This window comes from Cupressus sempervirens, chromosome 10, assembly GCF_028749045.1.
Source record: "Cupressus sempervirens isolate cs-2001-9-10 chromosome 10, ASM2874904v1, whole genome shotgun sequence".
Taxonomy (NCBI): domain Eukaryota; kingdom Viridiplantae; phylum Streptophyta; class Pinopsida; order Cupressales; family Cupressaceae; genus Cupressus; species Cupressus sempervirens.
This window is the reverse complement of record NC_143127.1, coordinates 944,450,052-944,468,243: the sequence shown is the minus strand read 5'-3', so window position 1 is coordinate 944,468,243 and position 18,192 is coordinate 944,450,052.

Here is an 18,192-nt window from a genome sequence, read left to right as displayed (position 1 = left end):
ACAATAATTGATGAGTATAACTTAACCAATCAAGATCAAGCAAATAGTGATTGAGACAAAAATAATATCACATAACACACATATTTATCTTGTGGAAACTTGACTAGGGTAAAAATAATAGTGTATGAGATGATCCTCACAAATCTTGTACTTTCCTTAAGTGTGCCCAATTAAGAACTTATCTCTATTAAAAGATTAAAAATACATTATTAAGTGTCACCCAATCAAGGGATTTTGTGTAGACCTATGAGGTTCTTGTTTGATTAAGAGCAACCTAGTTAAAGGACTTCAAACACAAAGTAATGTGTCACCTTGTTGGGGGATTTTAGACAAATAACTTGTTAAAGTCCACCCTCAATGAGATTTGTTGTTTTAGTGATTGGAAAACAATAAAAAGATTGACCTAATAGAGTATTTGCTTCACTTAGCTTAATATATATCACTTTGATGCTCTTGAACCTATTTGTGACTTGCACTACACTCCCTTGACTCTACAACATAGACACGATCAATAATGTGCTAAGATCTACAAGCTACAACACACTTCATCACTGTATTGATTAACACACCTTCTCTTGTCAACACACTTCACCTTCACCTCCTACCCTTATCTCTTCATCTTCTCCTTTTTCCTCAAGATTATAATTAGCTCCATTCTCTAGTATTTTTTCTTCTCAATTTTCAATATACTCTTCTTTCTTGAAATAATAGTCTTTTATATGATCCTTGATCACTCAGCTACAAACCCTACCTCAAGAATTTAAAATTTGAATTTACTAGCCTATGTTTAGCTTATACTCCTATTACCATTATACACCATTCTTGCCATATGTACCTTATACAAATACAAGTCACAGATGTTCAATGACTTCAACAACTTGTCTATTTGGAAAGAATTCAAATTCAAATTCTTTTGTCTCCCCTTGATGTGACAGTACTAACTCCATTAATTGAAATGTCAAGCATGATCCACCTTCTTTTTGATGTGTCATTCACATGTGCCTTGTCTCTATATCTCATCTAGATGACTTGGCTCAAACCTATCTATGTGACCACCAAACATTTCATCCTTTATGCTTCCTTTACTCCTTGCAGTGTGTGCTAACATACATAACCCAATTTGTCTAAGTGTGAATGTCTGTATGACTTCCTTCGCCTATGATATCCTTACCTTATCTCTATTCACTTGTGGACATGAGATGCACTCATGTGCTTACACTACCTTGCCAGTCACAACCTTGTATCAATTGTTACTCTTACTTGTTTTTTGACATTAATGATAACCAAATCATAACTGGTCACACCAGTAAGCTTCATCGGTCTTGATTCTTAGTCTTTTTTATAGTTATGCCAACATATGTTATTGGGAAGGTTGTGACAGATTGACAGACATGCTATACATGATGGTTGTGTAAATACATATTCCCTAATAAAGGATGGAGTGAGACATAAGCTAAAGCCTATAAAGGACATCAAAGAAAAGGTATGTATAATGCAAAAATATGTTTAGTTAATGGAAGAGAGTTCCTAGAAGTTATGAGGCATGATTGTACATGTTTTTTCTTTATTTTCAAAAGTTGGTAAGGAAGAGGGGAAAATGTACTTGTAGAAATTGCAAATTTATTGGTTGAGTTTCAAGATATTGTATCTGATTATATTTTTAATGGGTTACCACTAGCAAGAAAGTTTAGTCATCAGATGAACTTGATTCTAGGAGATAGTTTTCCAAATAAGACAACACACAAAATGAGGCACTAGAAAGTGAAGAGTTAAACACACAAGTACATGTGTTGTTATAGAAGGGATTGATTCAAGAAAGTTTGAGTCCATGTGATGTACCAACAATATTAGCACCAAAGAAGAATGTAGAATGGAGGATATGTACTTATTGTCAAGCCATAAAACATATTACTATCAAATATAGTTTTTCCTTGCCAAGGATGGATGATATTATGGATTGCTTGAGTGGATCTATTTATTTCACAAAGATATATCTAAAGAGTATATATCACTAGATCCAAATCAGAAAAGGATATGAATGGAAGATTGCCTTCAAGATAAAGGAGGGGTTTTATGAATGATTAGTCATGCCTTTTGGGATAACCAATGCATTAAGCACATTCATGTGGTTCATGAATGAGGTACTAAAATAATTTCTGGTGAGTTTTTCATTGCTTACATATATGATGTTTTAATCTTCAGTAAGACATTAGAACATATTATAATGCATATTCATAGGGTGTTTCAAAAGTTAAGGGAAGAGAAATTGTTGATTAATCTAAAGAAGTGTAATTTTATGAATAAGGAGCTAGTGTATCTAGGATTTGTAGTTTATCAAGAGTTTTAGTAGTCTTTGTGGACCATTAACTAAAACAATGAGAGGGGATATGAAGGAGTTTAAATGGACTATATGAGCAGACAAGAGTTTTGATTTTTTGAAACAAAAAGTTATAGAATAACCTATTTTTAGAACTTTTAAGTTTTAATAAGGTGTTTCAAGTATAATATGATGCTAGTGGTAATACAATAAGATAGGTTTTGAGCCAAGAAGGTCAACTTGTTGCTTACTTCAGTGAGAAGTTAAATGATTCCAAGAGAATATATTTTGTTTATGATCAATAATTTTATGCTATAGTTTGGGCATTGAAGAAGTAAAAATATTACAATCTACCTAAGGAGTTTATTTTATATATTAATGATCAATCTTTGCAATATTTGAATAATCAAGGAAAGTTAAATAAGATCCATTTGAAATGGGTTGAGATTGTTAGCTCTGACAAATAATGCTATTACTATTTGTGCAAGAGTCATATCAGTTGTTATGTTGTCATTGATGTCAAGTCTTAGTTGACTAGACATTATGCTAATTTAGTAGAGTGCCATATTATTTGATTGATGAAGAGTATTTGATTGGTGAAGAGGATTCGAAGAAAGTGTGATGATGATAGAGTTGATATGTATTGGTATTCAATTGGCACTTGAATGAGTTAGACCGTGATTATGTAATATTGGTTTGATTATTTTACAATTATGTAATCATTTAATGTAATGATGAAGTTTATGTATTCACCAAGATGTACAAGCTACAATGAATAACAAGGTGAAAGAAGAAATATTGTATTCACTAAGTGACTATAGTTTTCATGGAGTAGTTGGCAAAGAGAAGCTAAAGTTCAGTGTTAACTGAGTAATTATAGTGTTAACTGAGTGATGTATTACCCGAGTGAAATGTAATGTTCATTGAGTATGAGCTGGAAGAACAAGTTACTGTCATGCCCAATATACAAGGGCAAAAACACACGTAATTTTTTTTTAAAGTTAATTCCACTAAGTTTAATATGTTTGTTTCACAAGTGAAAGTGTAGGTACAATGTAAGATAGATGCGGGTTCTTCTAACAATACCCTGACATATCGTTTAAGTTTAAAACCAACATGTGAGGTCCATTCAATAGATTTAAAACATATTATCCACTATAACATTAACTAATCAAAATATTAATAAACAATATAATTAAATTCTTTTAATAACAATTTAAATAAATATAACTTTAATTATTACTATACATTGAAACCAAGGAACTAACTAACTAAAATAATCATCCAACATACGAATACTTAAACTTTATTAAAATTAACATAACAAAACATCTTTTAAATCAAACTATTATTAAATAATCAATATAGTTAATTAAAACTTAAACAACAATTCCAACATTAATTAAAACCAAATTTATTGTCTTTGTACTTACCACATAAATAAATAAAAATAATATAAGACAATACTTATATAAACTCAAGTTAACTAAATAATAAATAATACAATTAACTAAAAACTAACACATATATCTAATGACTATCTTTTAATATAATAATAATAATTAAACTAATACTAACTATACTTAATTATAATTTAATAAATTAATAACACTAATTTTAAAAATAAATTTAAAACTTTATTTAAAATACAACTAAACTAAACAAAAACATATTAAATACTTAATATTTAAACTAACTAAAACATTTAATTAACAAATTTTCACTTTATAATTTACTTACACATTTAAACAAAATAACATACTCACTTAAACTAATACTAAATTTATATTAACTAAACTTTAACATTAGTTAAAAATTTAACATATATTATACTAATTTAAAATTGCTAAAATGAAATAACACTAAACTTAACTTTTACTACAACTAACTAACTTTAAAAACTTTATTTAAAATACCATCTAAAACTAATAACTACAAACTTAAAAACAAACTAACCTAAACAATTAAAATTTTAAAACTAATACTAAATTTATATTAACTAAACTTTAACATTAGTTAAAAATTTAACATATATTTTACTAATTTAAAATTGCTAAAATGAAATAACACTAAACTTAACTTTTACTACAACTAACTAACTTTAAAAACTTTATTTAAAATACCATCTAAAACTAATAACTACAAACTTAAAAACAATCTAACCTTAACAAATTAAAAATTTAATACAAACCTACACATCATAAATTCCCCACATAAACTCACTAGACATGTCACAAGGTCTCTTAGGGCTGCAATTTCTATGGGGGTGTAGGGATGATGTCGTCCCCCATAAATGCATGTCCCCTCTCTAGAAAATAGGAGTTATCGTAAAGTTTTGTTCTTGGGGCCTTTTAGGATAGGATAGGATATTTAGGATATTTGTTTTAATACTTTTTTTGTTTTTTTTTTTTTAAAGTAAATAATTTTTAATAAGTTCAAAAAGGATATTTGAAGAATCTTTTTGAGATTCTCTTTCCAAAAAGGGGAATTTAATTTTTCTCATACAAACTCCAAGAGCATATTTGCTCTAAGGGAGCAAATTTTTTTGCCAAGTCCATTTTTTTCTTCTAAGTGTTCATATATATATATATATATATATATATATATATATAGAATAAGTCCTTTATTTTTTTTAAGTATTGAATTATCTAATGTACTTAATTAGCCAAGGATGATATATTATTTTCTTTCTAACGTTGATTATAATCATTGAGTTCAAATATTTTATTTAAATAATAATATAGGATTACTTTACTTCCTAATGATTAAGAAAATACAATGAAGTCCAAATCAAGCATCGAATTTTCTTTAACATACTTTGAAACTTAAATTGCATAATTATATATTATCATTTTATCCACTTTCAAGTAAACATATGCACAACTAAAATACGAAAATCTCATAAGCAAGAATAATACTCAATTTTTATCAACAAATGTGGTTAAGTCATTTCTCATTTATTTTATTGAACCACCTGATTCAAAGGCTCTGCCAGGAAAGAACCAGAAAGAAAATTCGACTTCGTTGCCATTTTCACAATAAATTAACAATAATGTTTTTACACAAGATTTCAATCCCAAGGAGAAATCTCCCAACATAACTGAATTTTAAAATCAATTCTAAATTTTCTCCTTGGCTCCACAACAAGGGAAAACATTACAAATTCTGCAACACATCACGGTGATCGTGGAGAGAATGAAAACTGACTAGGAGACAACCAATCATAACATGAAGACAAAATCAAACATGCACTCCCATCCTGGTTTGCACAACAGGCTTAGCATTGAACCAAACTAAGGAGAAGGTGGATTTTTCCAATAGGAGACATCAGACACAACACCATAATAGGTGCCCTTTCGAGGCTAAAATCAAAAGAACTTCCATTCTTTCACAAATGCCCTTTCGAGGCTGATATCACAAGGACTTACAATCTTTCACTTCTCAAATTTCAAAACTCAAACATGGTTTGTGTTGACGAGTAGGGGCCCATAACACCCTACTCTCTTTCCCTCTTCTCGTCCTGAGAAGAGATTCTGCACTGTTGGAGTTCAACTAAGGACCTTCCCCCGTACATGGCCACTTCTACCCTATCCGAAGGTGAGTAATGTCAATACAACCCATATAATCCCTTTGAAATTCAAAGCACAATACAAAGGAAAAATATTTAAGAAAACCTATTTTAATCTCTCCCAAACATATTCAACGCACACATGTACATACATATGCAAGTAGAGTAACTTAAGCATGCAACAAAACATGAACAACATGAGCTGAGGGATTCCTACCTTCAAAATTGGGTTATGACAATTGAACAATTTGAGATGAGCATTCCCTTCCTTCTCCTTCTCCTTCAATCCTAAATTCCACTCTAAAACTAGAGGTTGGGAGAATACTCAAATCCTCTAAAAAATGCCTCTAAATAAGATCCTCAACTCAACCAACTCTCAAAATGCAATAACTTCTCCACTTGCCTAAAAGTTCTAGAGTCTTCTAACTCAACTAGTCGTAAGGCTAACCTCAAGGTGGAGTTAAAGTTATCCCACTCATGATGAAAATATTTAATTTTTACAATAAAGCAAAAATAGGATATTTGAGTGACCATAAAAGTCAACAAAAGGGGCTAGGGGCTGGAAAATGCCCCCAACCCATACCCATACCCCTTAGGTAGTTAGTTTTCATGATTTTAGGCCTTTAGGATTAATTAGGGACCTATCAAAAGCTAGGGAAATTTTAGAACTTTCTAACAACCTTCAGAAATGAAGATTACTCACTAATCCTAATTAGGGTAATTAACCTCAATTATTAACTGACTACCAAAAAGGTCACTAACCTAGTCCAACTTAGATCTTTAGGTTACTTGGTGAACCCTAACTATCATGTTGGGGTGCATATACAATTCATGAGTGTTAAGCAACACTAAAAAATCACTATTACAAAACATTAACATGTACTGATTACAAAATGATACATTCATCCATCTCATGATATAATAAAACACGAACAAGGGGGTTTGCATCTTTTGTTAGATTCAACCTTGGTTTTCACAATGGTACATAGGGTTCAATTTTGTTTCTCCTTTAGATTTTTCAACTAAAATATCCCGCACACTCATTGCACACATCAATAGCTCAAGAAAATCACATACATATATTCAAAACTTATCTGAATAGTTACATAAATAAAACATGAATCTTTCATATAATTAACTATTTAAGTCATTTCTACTCACATTTAATCATCAAAAACCACATAATCAATAAAACATAAATTATTTATTAATTCAGATTAAAATACTTGAATAATCATCGTTAGGCATGCATACACCTAACATCATAAACATCTCCAATTAAAGAATACTGAACTATCTAAATGCATATAACCTAATCATCAAGGTACCATAATCAATGTCATCATCATCGGATGAAAACACCTCATATCATCGTTAGTGAAATTTTAATGTTTAAACAATCGAGATAATGTAGTAGTTCTCAAATCACTGAGTATTAAAACATGGATGCATCAATTGCTCTCAATTTCAATAGGACATTCACAACATAACACATTACTTCATATCTGATTCAATCTCCTATAATGGTTTTAACAGAGAATTCATATTTGATAAATGCATACGAGGAGGGTCCTTACATTTACAAAAGATGAGATATGAGGCCAACTTATTATAAAGATAAAGAATGTTCAAGAAGTTCAAAGGCTAAATTTAATGTTATTTACAAGATCTATGACTAAAAAAATGTAATGAAGATCAAACGATGGAGATTGAAGCAAGATAAGGATGAGCACAAAGTTCAATAAAAATTGTATTTTCTAAGTGAATAAATACATTGAATTTGAGATCTATGGATGTGGTTAAGCTATAAAATATGGAAGATTTTATGAGGTGGAAGATACTAGTTAAGGAGATGACCAAGAAAGGTTTTGGTTGTTGATTTGTTCTTGATTGTTCACTGTTTATTGTTGTTTGATGTTGAACTATTGTTGAAGTTAAAAAAGAAGAAAAGAGCAAGGTGAACTAAGAAAAACAGAAGGAAGATCAAGAAGAGTTAGTGTAAAGTGAAAGTGTGAAGAAGTGACTTAGTAAAATGGAGACCAGAGAAGGAAGAAGACATAGAAAAATAGAGATATGAACAAGAAAAGTAGTGTTAAACCTAATAAATCATTTGATTTTTACTTTCTTGCCATTATAGCAAAAAAATCTCTTAACCAAGTGGACCTAACAAGTCTAAGAAATCCTATATGGTAACATCAATTAGTGATGTTTGTAAGTCCTTTAAAGCAAGCCACTATTTAGACAAGATCAAAGAGCGATAAGGTCTAGATGATCTTTATGTTAAAACCCTCTAACAAAGTCACACTAAAATGATGCATGTAATTGTTACAATGATTAGAATAACTAAGAGGGGGGTGAATCAATTATCCTCATGTCCAGATGTACTAACTCAACTTTTAACAACTACAAATAATTTAATCAAACTCATAAATCCACTTAGTCCATATAGAAAATCATCAGTAACTCAACTCATTCATATCAAAACTTAGCTCTTTGTTTTAGTGTTACTCGAATTGTCAAAACATTTAACAATAAATAACATGACACATGAAAATAATATTCACACAAGTTTGACACCAAGATCTAATGTGGAAACCCAATTTGGAAAAACCACCAAGTAAAATGCTACCACTTTTTCACTCTTATGAAGTGAGATCGATTAAGAGCCAACCCTATAAAGGTTACAAAAAATATTTTTAGGTGTGACCCTGTTAAAGTTACAAAACACACTATTAGGTGTGACCCTATTAATGGTTTAATCACTCTGTTAGGAGTTTCCTTGTTAGAGGTCTTAAAAACATCCTAGCAGAATGCCACCTTGATTGAAGGATTTACAATATGATTGTTAGGTCAACCTTAATTAAAGGGTTTTACTGCCACAATGGTTAAAAATTAATAGATAGGTTGATTAGATAAAATAAAACTCACTTTTCAAGTTCGAATCTCCATTCGACTCATTCTTGGTTCATTGATCGATCTTCGTCACATTCTCCATCTCTGATATGCTTAGCAACACCGCAAGCAATCTCTCTTTCACCAACTTCTCACGTTTCCTCTGTGACTCTTGTTCTTCCACTTTTCCTCACAAATTCGTCAACAATCCAACAACTACTCTCATATGCCTCCTTAAATAGATAGGTTTAATCTTTTGCCATTTAAACATAATTGTAGATCTTAGGGTTTGATTAGATTCATCGGATCTATATATCATTTTGTCCTTCTACTTATTTCCTTAAATTTTTTGGAAACTTCTCATTCAATCCTCACCTTAGATCACTTAACAAACTCAATTCATGCATTAAATATGCCAGCACATTAATCATTATCTTCAACACATTTTGACTATTCCGCAAATTCTGTTGGAAACTACAAGGAAAAATTATTATGTTCTTATTGATGTCAAACCCTACTGGAGATACATTCACTAACAGTATAGAGTTTCATATCTATTGATTGATGGAGAGGATTTGAAAATAGAGATAACTAGATGAATTAGTGAAGTTGTTGAGTAAAGAAGAGCAAGTATGTTAGAATTACAATGGACACTTGATCATTTAGTCTTTAACACAATGATGTATTGTTTAATCATTATATGAAGTGAAGAAGACAGTTGAGTTGATATTTAGAAGAGACACTAAGTAATTGAGTAAAATACTAGGCTTGACCAAGTGACAATTTCACTAGGTCAGTGAAGGAGTTGATGAAAAAGATTAAGGAACTTGAGAGCTAGCTGAGCAAATAGTATCATTCGAGTAATAGTTATGGCCAAGTTAGATTAAGAAGAAAAATGTAGTAGTGACCGAGCACAGTGAAGATTGAGAAAGATAGTGAAAGCCAAGTGAGATAAAACAGTAGAGACCGAGCTACATGATGTTGATCGAGCAAAAGAACACAATGATGATCGAGTGTCCACAAATAATAGTTTGTGAAAGAATCAAATTTGCACCTAACATAGTTGAATTTTCATGTTGGTCAAAATACATGGATGATAAGGATTGATGAGTTGGTGTATTTAATGCAAATTTAATTTTGTTATGCGATCAAAGGCAAGGATTTGAAGATAAGTTTCTAGAAGTATTAAGAAAGGAGTAGAAGGAAAAAATGATGGATAGATTCAATGAATTTAATAAAAACCTAAGATCTACGATGATGTTCAAGAAGAAAAAGATCAAAGCTACCTATATAAGGAGGCATAAGGGATTTTTCAAAGGTTGGTTCATTTTTTATTGGCAATTTTGTGGAGAACTTGTGAAGAACAAAGTAGTAGAGGAAAAATGAGAAGATTGATGAAGTGTGATTGCTTGAAGGGTTGCCAAGAATATCAAAGAAGGAGATCATAATGAAGTCTAGTCAATGAACCAACAAATGAATCGAAAGGAGATCTAAATTTCTAATGGGAGTTGTATCTGAATAGACCAAACCTAGCTATTACTTTCTAACCATTGTGACAATCAAAATCTTTTAATCAAGGTTGACCTAATAGTCATTTTGTAAATCCTTTAATCAATGTAACATTCTAATGGAGTGATCCAAAGTCCTCTAACCAAGATACTCCTAACAAGGTGATTAAATCTTTTGATAGGGTCACACCTAATAGTGTACTTTATAACCTTTAACATGGTTGGCTCTTAACCAAGTTCACTTCAGAAGAGTGAAAAGTGTTAGCATGTTACTTGGTATTTTTTTCCAAATTGGCTTTCCACATTAGATCCTGGTGTCGAACATGTGTGAATATTACATGTGTGATGCATGTTATTTCTATTATTTTATTTACTATTAGTTGACATATACTAAATAAAGAGCTAAGTGATGAAAGAATAAATTAAGTTGTTGATGATATGCTATATGGATTGAGTGGTTTTGTGAGTTTATATAAGTTGTTTGAAGTTAGTAAAATTTTAATTGGTATATCTAGACCTGAGCATAATGGATTCACCCCCATGGTAACCAAAAAATTGTTTCACACGCTTTCTTAAATAGGCATATTTAATATTTTGACGCTTAAACATAATTGTAGATCTTAGGGTTTGACCATATTCATTGAATATGTACATCATTTTTTCCTACTTCTTTCCTTCAAACTTTTCATTGAATCCTTGCCTTAGATTGCTTAACAAACTCAATTAATGCATTAAATATACTAGCTCATTAATCATTGTCTTCAACACATTTTGACTATTCCATAAATTCAACTATGTTGGCCTCAAATCATATTTTTTTCACAAACTGTTAGTTTATTAACACTCAGTCATCACTATGTTCTTTAGCTCAGTCATCACTAGGTAACTTGGTGAATACTAACTTGCCTTACTTAGCTTACACTAGCTTTCTTTGCCATTACCATCACTTGGCTAATACTTAAGTTCCTTAATATTCTTTCTCGGTAATGCTTAACTTCTTCATTGACCTAGTAACTTGTTACTCAGGCAAACTCATATTTTACTCAGCTTCCCGACTTCTATCAATCATCTCTTCCATACTTCAACTCATATTCATTCTTCACTTAATACAATGATCAAACAACACATTATCTTGTCAAATACTAACTGATCACTTTCCATTTGTAGTTCCATCATACTTACTCCTCTTTACTCAATCACTTTACTAGTTCACCTTACTATCTCTCTTTTCAAATCCTCTTCATCAATCAAATAATATGAGACTCTACACTATTAGAAAATATCTTACTAATAAGTTTTGACGACATTGTTCTAATTGTAGTTCCAATAGTAACCTTTAACAAGGTTGGCTCCTGGCAAAGCTCACTTCAGAAGATTGAAGTTATTTGGGTTGTTAGTTCATGGTGGTTTTTCTCTTTACAGGTTTTCCACATTAAATCACAGTGTCAAAAGTGTGATTGATTTTATGTTGCAAGTTAATTCTCATGTTATTTACTTAATACACCAACTCAATAAAAGCTAAGTTATATCTCTGATACTTGGTAAAGCCATGAACATTGAAATAATAGTTTGAAGTAAATTGATTACAAGTATGATCTGTGAAGTTGAACGAGATCACTGAGTTATTTTTATTGAAGTTTATGAAGTTTGAATTGGTTCTAAAGTGTTTAAATGTCTGTAGGATAACTGGACATAACTAATTCACCCCCCCAATTATCTAATAGATCTTTTATAGAGTTATGAATTTGTTTAGAAATAAAGGAGAAGAAGCCTTGCAAATGTTTTTAGCAATAGATAAATTTTGTTGACAGAGATGCAAGTTGAGGTAGTTAAGTTAAAGGAACTCAAGAGTTTGTATCCAGAGGATCATAATTTTGGTGAATCTGGAAAAGCTTATACAAAACCTATTACTAGGTGGTTGGATCTTATCATCTAGGATGGTATTCTATTTAGAGGAGGTCAATTGTGCATTCCAAGGAGTTCTATGGGGAAATCTCATCAAGGAGAAAGATAGTAGAAGGTTGAATGAACATCCTGTTCATGATAAAACCATTGCATTGGTTAGTGATAATTATTAATGGCCACTATTGCAACAAGATGTCAAGAATTTTCTATAGAGTTGCATAGTATGCCAGATGGGAAAAGGAGAAAAACATAATACATGGTTATATTATCCATTATCTATACCAAAGAAGCCATGTGAGGATATCGGTGTGGACTTTGTTCTTGGCTTACCAAGGACTTAGCAAGGGCATGATTCAATTTTTGTGGTGGTTAACAGGTTTCCAAAGATGGTACATTTCATCCCTTGCAAGAAGACTAATGATTTTGTTCATGTGGTAGAAATATTTTTTTTAAAGAAGTGGTGAGACTACATGGTCTATTGAAGAGCATAGTTTTAGATCGAGACACCAACTTTGTTGGGTACTTTTGGCAGACATCGTGAAAGAAGTTAAACACAAGATTTGAAATTTGGCTCATCACATCATCCAAAAACTAATGGATAGACATAAATGGTGAATAGGAGTTTGGGAAATTCTCTCCAATGTTTGATTGGAGATAAACCAAAGGGATGGGATTTTATTTTACCATAGGTATAATTTGCATACAATAATTATGTCGATAAGAGCACGGGTAAATCACCATCTAGATAGTGTATGGAAGTAGTCCCATAAATAATTATAAATTAAGTAAGTTGGACAAAGATGAGAAAAGTAGTGTTGAGTTGAAGATTTTATAGAGCACTTGAAGAGCATTCATGAGGAGGTAAGGAAATATATCACTAAAATGAATGCACAGTACAAGGCTAAGGAATATGAGAAAATGAGGCATAAGGAATTTTAGGTTGGGGATGAAGAAATGGTTCATTTTAGAAAGGAGCAATTTCCAGTGGGAACTTATAATAAGTTGAAGATGAAGAAGTTTGGACCATGCAAAATTCTAAAGAAGTATGTTTTAGGAAATGCTTATAAAGTAGAATTGCCAAGTGAACTAAATATTTCACTAGTATTTAACATTTTAGATCTAAATGCATAGCACAAAAGAAGCATTGAAGATGACATTACAAAAGGACAATGGAGTATTCCAACAACTACTTCATCTACAAAGGAGATTGAGGATATATTGGACAATCATGTTGGTAGAAGCACAAGAAACATGATATATGAAGAATATCTAGTCAAATAGAGTGATGAACCATTGAAGATTCATCATGAGCAATAAAGGAGGAGGTAAACTATCATGTTTTCCTCTAAAAACCTAAGATATGACATGGTCACTTCTTAAATTACCTTAGGTGTCTGATCGAGGAGCATATTGGGTGTAAGGGTAATCTTCCATCACCTAAAAATATTTTAGTTTTGTCTTTTCACTAAGGCCTATTTCAGCGTAGAGTTGTTATTTTTGGAAGCTTACTATTTTTAGTATGTTTTGAATTCAAGCTCAAAATGTTCTGATTTCAACCATGTAGGTTAATTTTAGATATATCGGCCTACATGTAAAGTTTCATTGCAATACCAAGTGTATTTGTGAAGTTATTGAGAATTTCTAGTATGAAAAATTTGAACTTAGTTTTGAAGGCCTTAGAAGCTTTGAAAGGGGTCCAACTAAAGATGGCCAAAGCTTGCACTAATTAAGCATTGTAGATTAGATGGTGCCATTTCTGAAAATGGGTAATCATAGTCAATCGAAGCAATGATTAATGAATTATGGTCTTTGGAAGTTATGCTACCTAAAATTATTTGGGTCTACTCTAGTGTAATTAAATATGAAAAAATAATAATAATGTAGGGTTGGTCAACCTTAGGTTCTTGGGCTAAAATTCTAGAACCTTCATGGGGTGGTGGAAAATTACCTACATAAGGAAGGATCATAAGGTTTTTCTAGGATAGTTCTAGGTTTTTTATGGTGGCTCTGGCTTACAAAATATTGTAAAGAAAATTACATGTGGATTTGTATGTTATATTTTTGAAAATTTTAATTCCATACTTCTAGAGATATAAGAAGACCATCTTCTATTCTTTCCAAATTGTAGTTATTTCTCTATTTCTATTATGTGTTTGTGTTAACAAGGGGAGTATCCTTCATCAACTACAAATTGGAATTGGTAGATAAAATGGTAGAAACCATGTTTGAAAGGTTTTGAGCATTATAAGAAATAAGATGGAGAATAAAAAAGGAACAATAGTGTAAGTGGGTATTGATTGAGGTAAATAAACACATGATATACTTGAAGGAATAGTGGAATTAATAAGATTATTAATTCTAGCATGTGTATCATTGCGATTTTGAATTGACATGGTGATGATGGGTGGAGCATAAGTGGACACACTAGGAATAGACGTAATGACAAAAGTAAAGAGGGTGACAAAGAGGCACCTCCCAACTACCCTTGCTAGAGTTACATGCGGAAGCCACCAAATAGGAGAAACCACAAGCAATTATAGAGGAATCAATCCAACAATGATCAGATAATCTTTAATCAACATGTCAAGCATAAGGCATACCTACCATTTATATTCAAGTTACAATCAATGATCTTAGGAGCATAGGCTTATAGAGTCAACCTTTTGTATTTTCCTTCTATCTAACTTCTTTGTCCTTTTCCCAATCCTAGATCTCTATTTTTATAGCCAACAAGACCACAAGTTGGTTTGTCAGGCAATTTATTACAAAATATAGGTCTTGCCTCAAAGGAGGATTGAATGACCTTTCACACAAGCAAATCAACTTTCATGGTGACAAGGATAGGTCCACACACAATCCAAGAATAAGTTCCCAAGTGCGTATAATGCCACGATCTCACACAAAACCTTGTTGAAGCCAAATCTGTACATTACTCAAGTTGCCAAGAAATCAACAGGCCTCAAACAAAGAGAAGGATAACTCTCACAAATGATGGAATTAAGATCTGTGCTATTAGACAAAGGATCCATGATAGGTTCACACTAAAAAGCTGACTACACAAAAAGAGAAAACACAAACAACAATAACCATTCTCCAAACAACAAAACATGAATAATGAAAGTAATTTTTTTGGGTGATGCAAGATTTCCAAAGTACCCAAGATGCTCCCACATCACATAAAAACATGCATAAATATCTCAATACTAGTAGTATATGGAATGAAACATGACTATTGCACACAATCTCTAATAGACTTGACATTTTTATCAATGAGACAATAGATACCACACAAGACATTAACACCATGCTCATGAGTATGAATTATCTTCCTTAAGCCTTGTACAACAGATATGTCTTTAGGACATGAATTTTCCATTACTCAAAATTTTCAAAGTCATTGGAAAGTTTTAAAAGTTAGACAGGAGAGACTCTTAAGGCCTCATTTTTATCATGAGAATAATGAGAAGAGTTGTTTGTAATGAAAAGATCAATGTCATTAGAATGCATGTTGGTCTCATCGAGATTCCTAGTCCAGAAGAGAGAAGGCTTGGGATCAAAGGAACCTATAAGTCTACTGCTTGTCATAACCAACATGTTATAAGTGAGAATCAAGGTGTTAACACTCATGCGCAAGGGAGTGGAAAAGAAAATAGATCTATGTTCAAATATAGAATCTAAAAGCGATATTCAATTATAAAGAAAATAACAATCTAAAAGTACATGTAACCATCAAATGGAGAGATCTAATGTAAAGTATGCAAAGTGGAACTAGATCTAACTATCAAAATGAAAAATATGTAATGCATGCGATGAAGTGAATGCAATATAACTACCAAAATAAAAAGGAAATCTTATGAGTCAATTTCCATAAAATTTATTGTGGAAAAAGGAAGCAATCTAAATAGGTAGAATAAATCACCTCATTTTTCTACAACTACACATTCATAAGGAAGATGCACACAATAAGCTCAATATGAGATTTAAGTGCTAATTGGGGACAAAGGCCTTCACTAAAATGATTTTATTGAAGAAATATGAATTAAAAATTAGCATAATTAAAGTAATTAAAATACCAATTTAGATAAAGCTACAAAAAGTCAGAAATAATAGACATAAAGAAACCGATATTGAGTAGAAAAGTACAAATCTAAAGAAGAGCTCATAACTAACTTGTGGGTAAAATTTGACTAGAAAATGGTGGAAATTGGATAATAGTTGAATTTTACTCAAGGGCACTTCACTAATGACTTCTTACACCTGGTGATTCTGGCTGAATTTTTTTGAGGACTTCCAACTATACCAGATTAGTCCGATTTTGATATGGTGGCTCTGCAACCTACCTCTGGACACAAAAAAATAGAGAAAAGGTTAGGAAAGGGGATTTTACTAGGTGAAACCCCTACTTTAGGAATTGACCTTGAAAATAGAAAGAAATTGCATAAAGGACTCTCAGTTTAAAAATAAAAAAATTATAGGTTTACCTTGCATTAACCCTCATGGATGAATCTAGAAATTTCTCATACCCATGGAGATGCTTGAATGTGCATGGAATTCAAAGAGTTGACCTTTAAATGTGGTGTAGATTCAATGATACCTTCACAAATGCAAGGATCTATAGTTTCCATTCCTAGATTTGAATATTGTTATGCTTGAAAATCACCCACAACAAAGGAGAGAGAAGAAGCATTGATGAATGGTAGATCTTCTTGCTTGCTTGAGAATTCCTCCACTTGGCTACCATGGGAGAGAAACTTGCATCAATTGGAGAATATTTCTTTTGACTTGATAGATCTTGAAGAAATAGAGACTTGGAGATCTTAATCTTGGATGCTTGCCTTCAAATCTTGAATCGAAATAATCGATCACTCTTCATTGTTTAAAAACTTGACAACTTGATTACAAAAATGCTTGCACTCAGCTATTGGTTGTAAGTTTACAATTGACAATAGAATACAAAATAAGGAGAGAAAAGAAGAGATTCTTTTATACTTTACTCCCTCATTTGGAGATTTAAAGTTGATCTTGGTTGACCATAAGTCTAGAAATCCTGTTAATACCCTGACATTGGGCGCAGGCAAAATTTGGTCCCTAAATGCCTAGGATAGAATTTGTACATCGGTAAATGAGCCCAAAACTATAGGGGATGTCAAGATGGAAGAAAGGAAGCAGGGGAAGAAAATACAGATTGCTAGGATCAAGCATAATGGGCATTCCGACCTTGAAATCACCAAGATGAGGCCTAATAAGTCTTGAAGCATCTAATTATGGGTGCTAACGTTTTAGGAGTATACAATTGGTAAAGGGTTTCATTGTGTATTTTTTATAGCAACATTTATGGATTATATTAGATTGATTTGTTACAATGTTTTAGATACAATTTGGTCACATTGGTTAAAATAGATCATTGTAAAGATACTATTACTCTTGAATCTCAAGCATAATGAGATTATCAAAAAATATTTCAAATTGAGATGAAGATGATACTTTGTTATTTTATAATCTAAACTATATATTTGTTTTCCAATGAGGCATTTTTATCTCTTACTGAGAAAGTAAAAGCTAGCGAGCCTCTAAATAATGAATTGTTTAATAAGCTAGTGAAGCAAATTTCAGGTGGTTTTTAATCCATATGAGGGTTTTCCACTTGTGAAAAAATTGTGTCATTATTCTTGAATGAGCTCTATTAATCTTTCTATGTTGATTCATCTACATCATTTCAATTGATGATTAATGTGCTATTGTTTATGGTTTAGTATGTTATAATAACATCATTAATAGGGAATGATTTTTGAATTAAAATGTAGAACACTATTTCACCCCCCTCTTAGTGTTCTCTGTACTCCAATATAGAGTAGTAACTAATTGGTTCTACCATCTTGCACCACATACTATTTCAAATTCAACAACTCTGAAAACCAAATTTGAAGAAAGGTTCAATCTTGCTGAAGATGCTCATGCTCTTTTGGCTCTATTCCTTACAAAGATGTTCCAAGAAGAAGTAA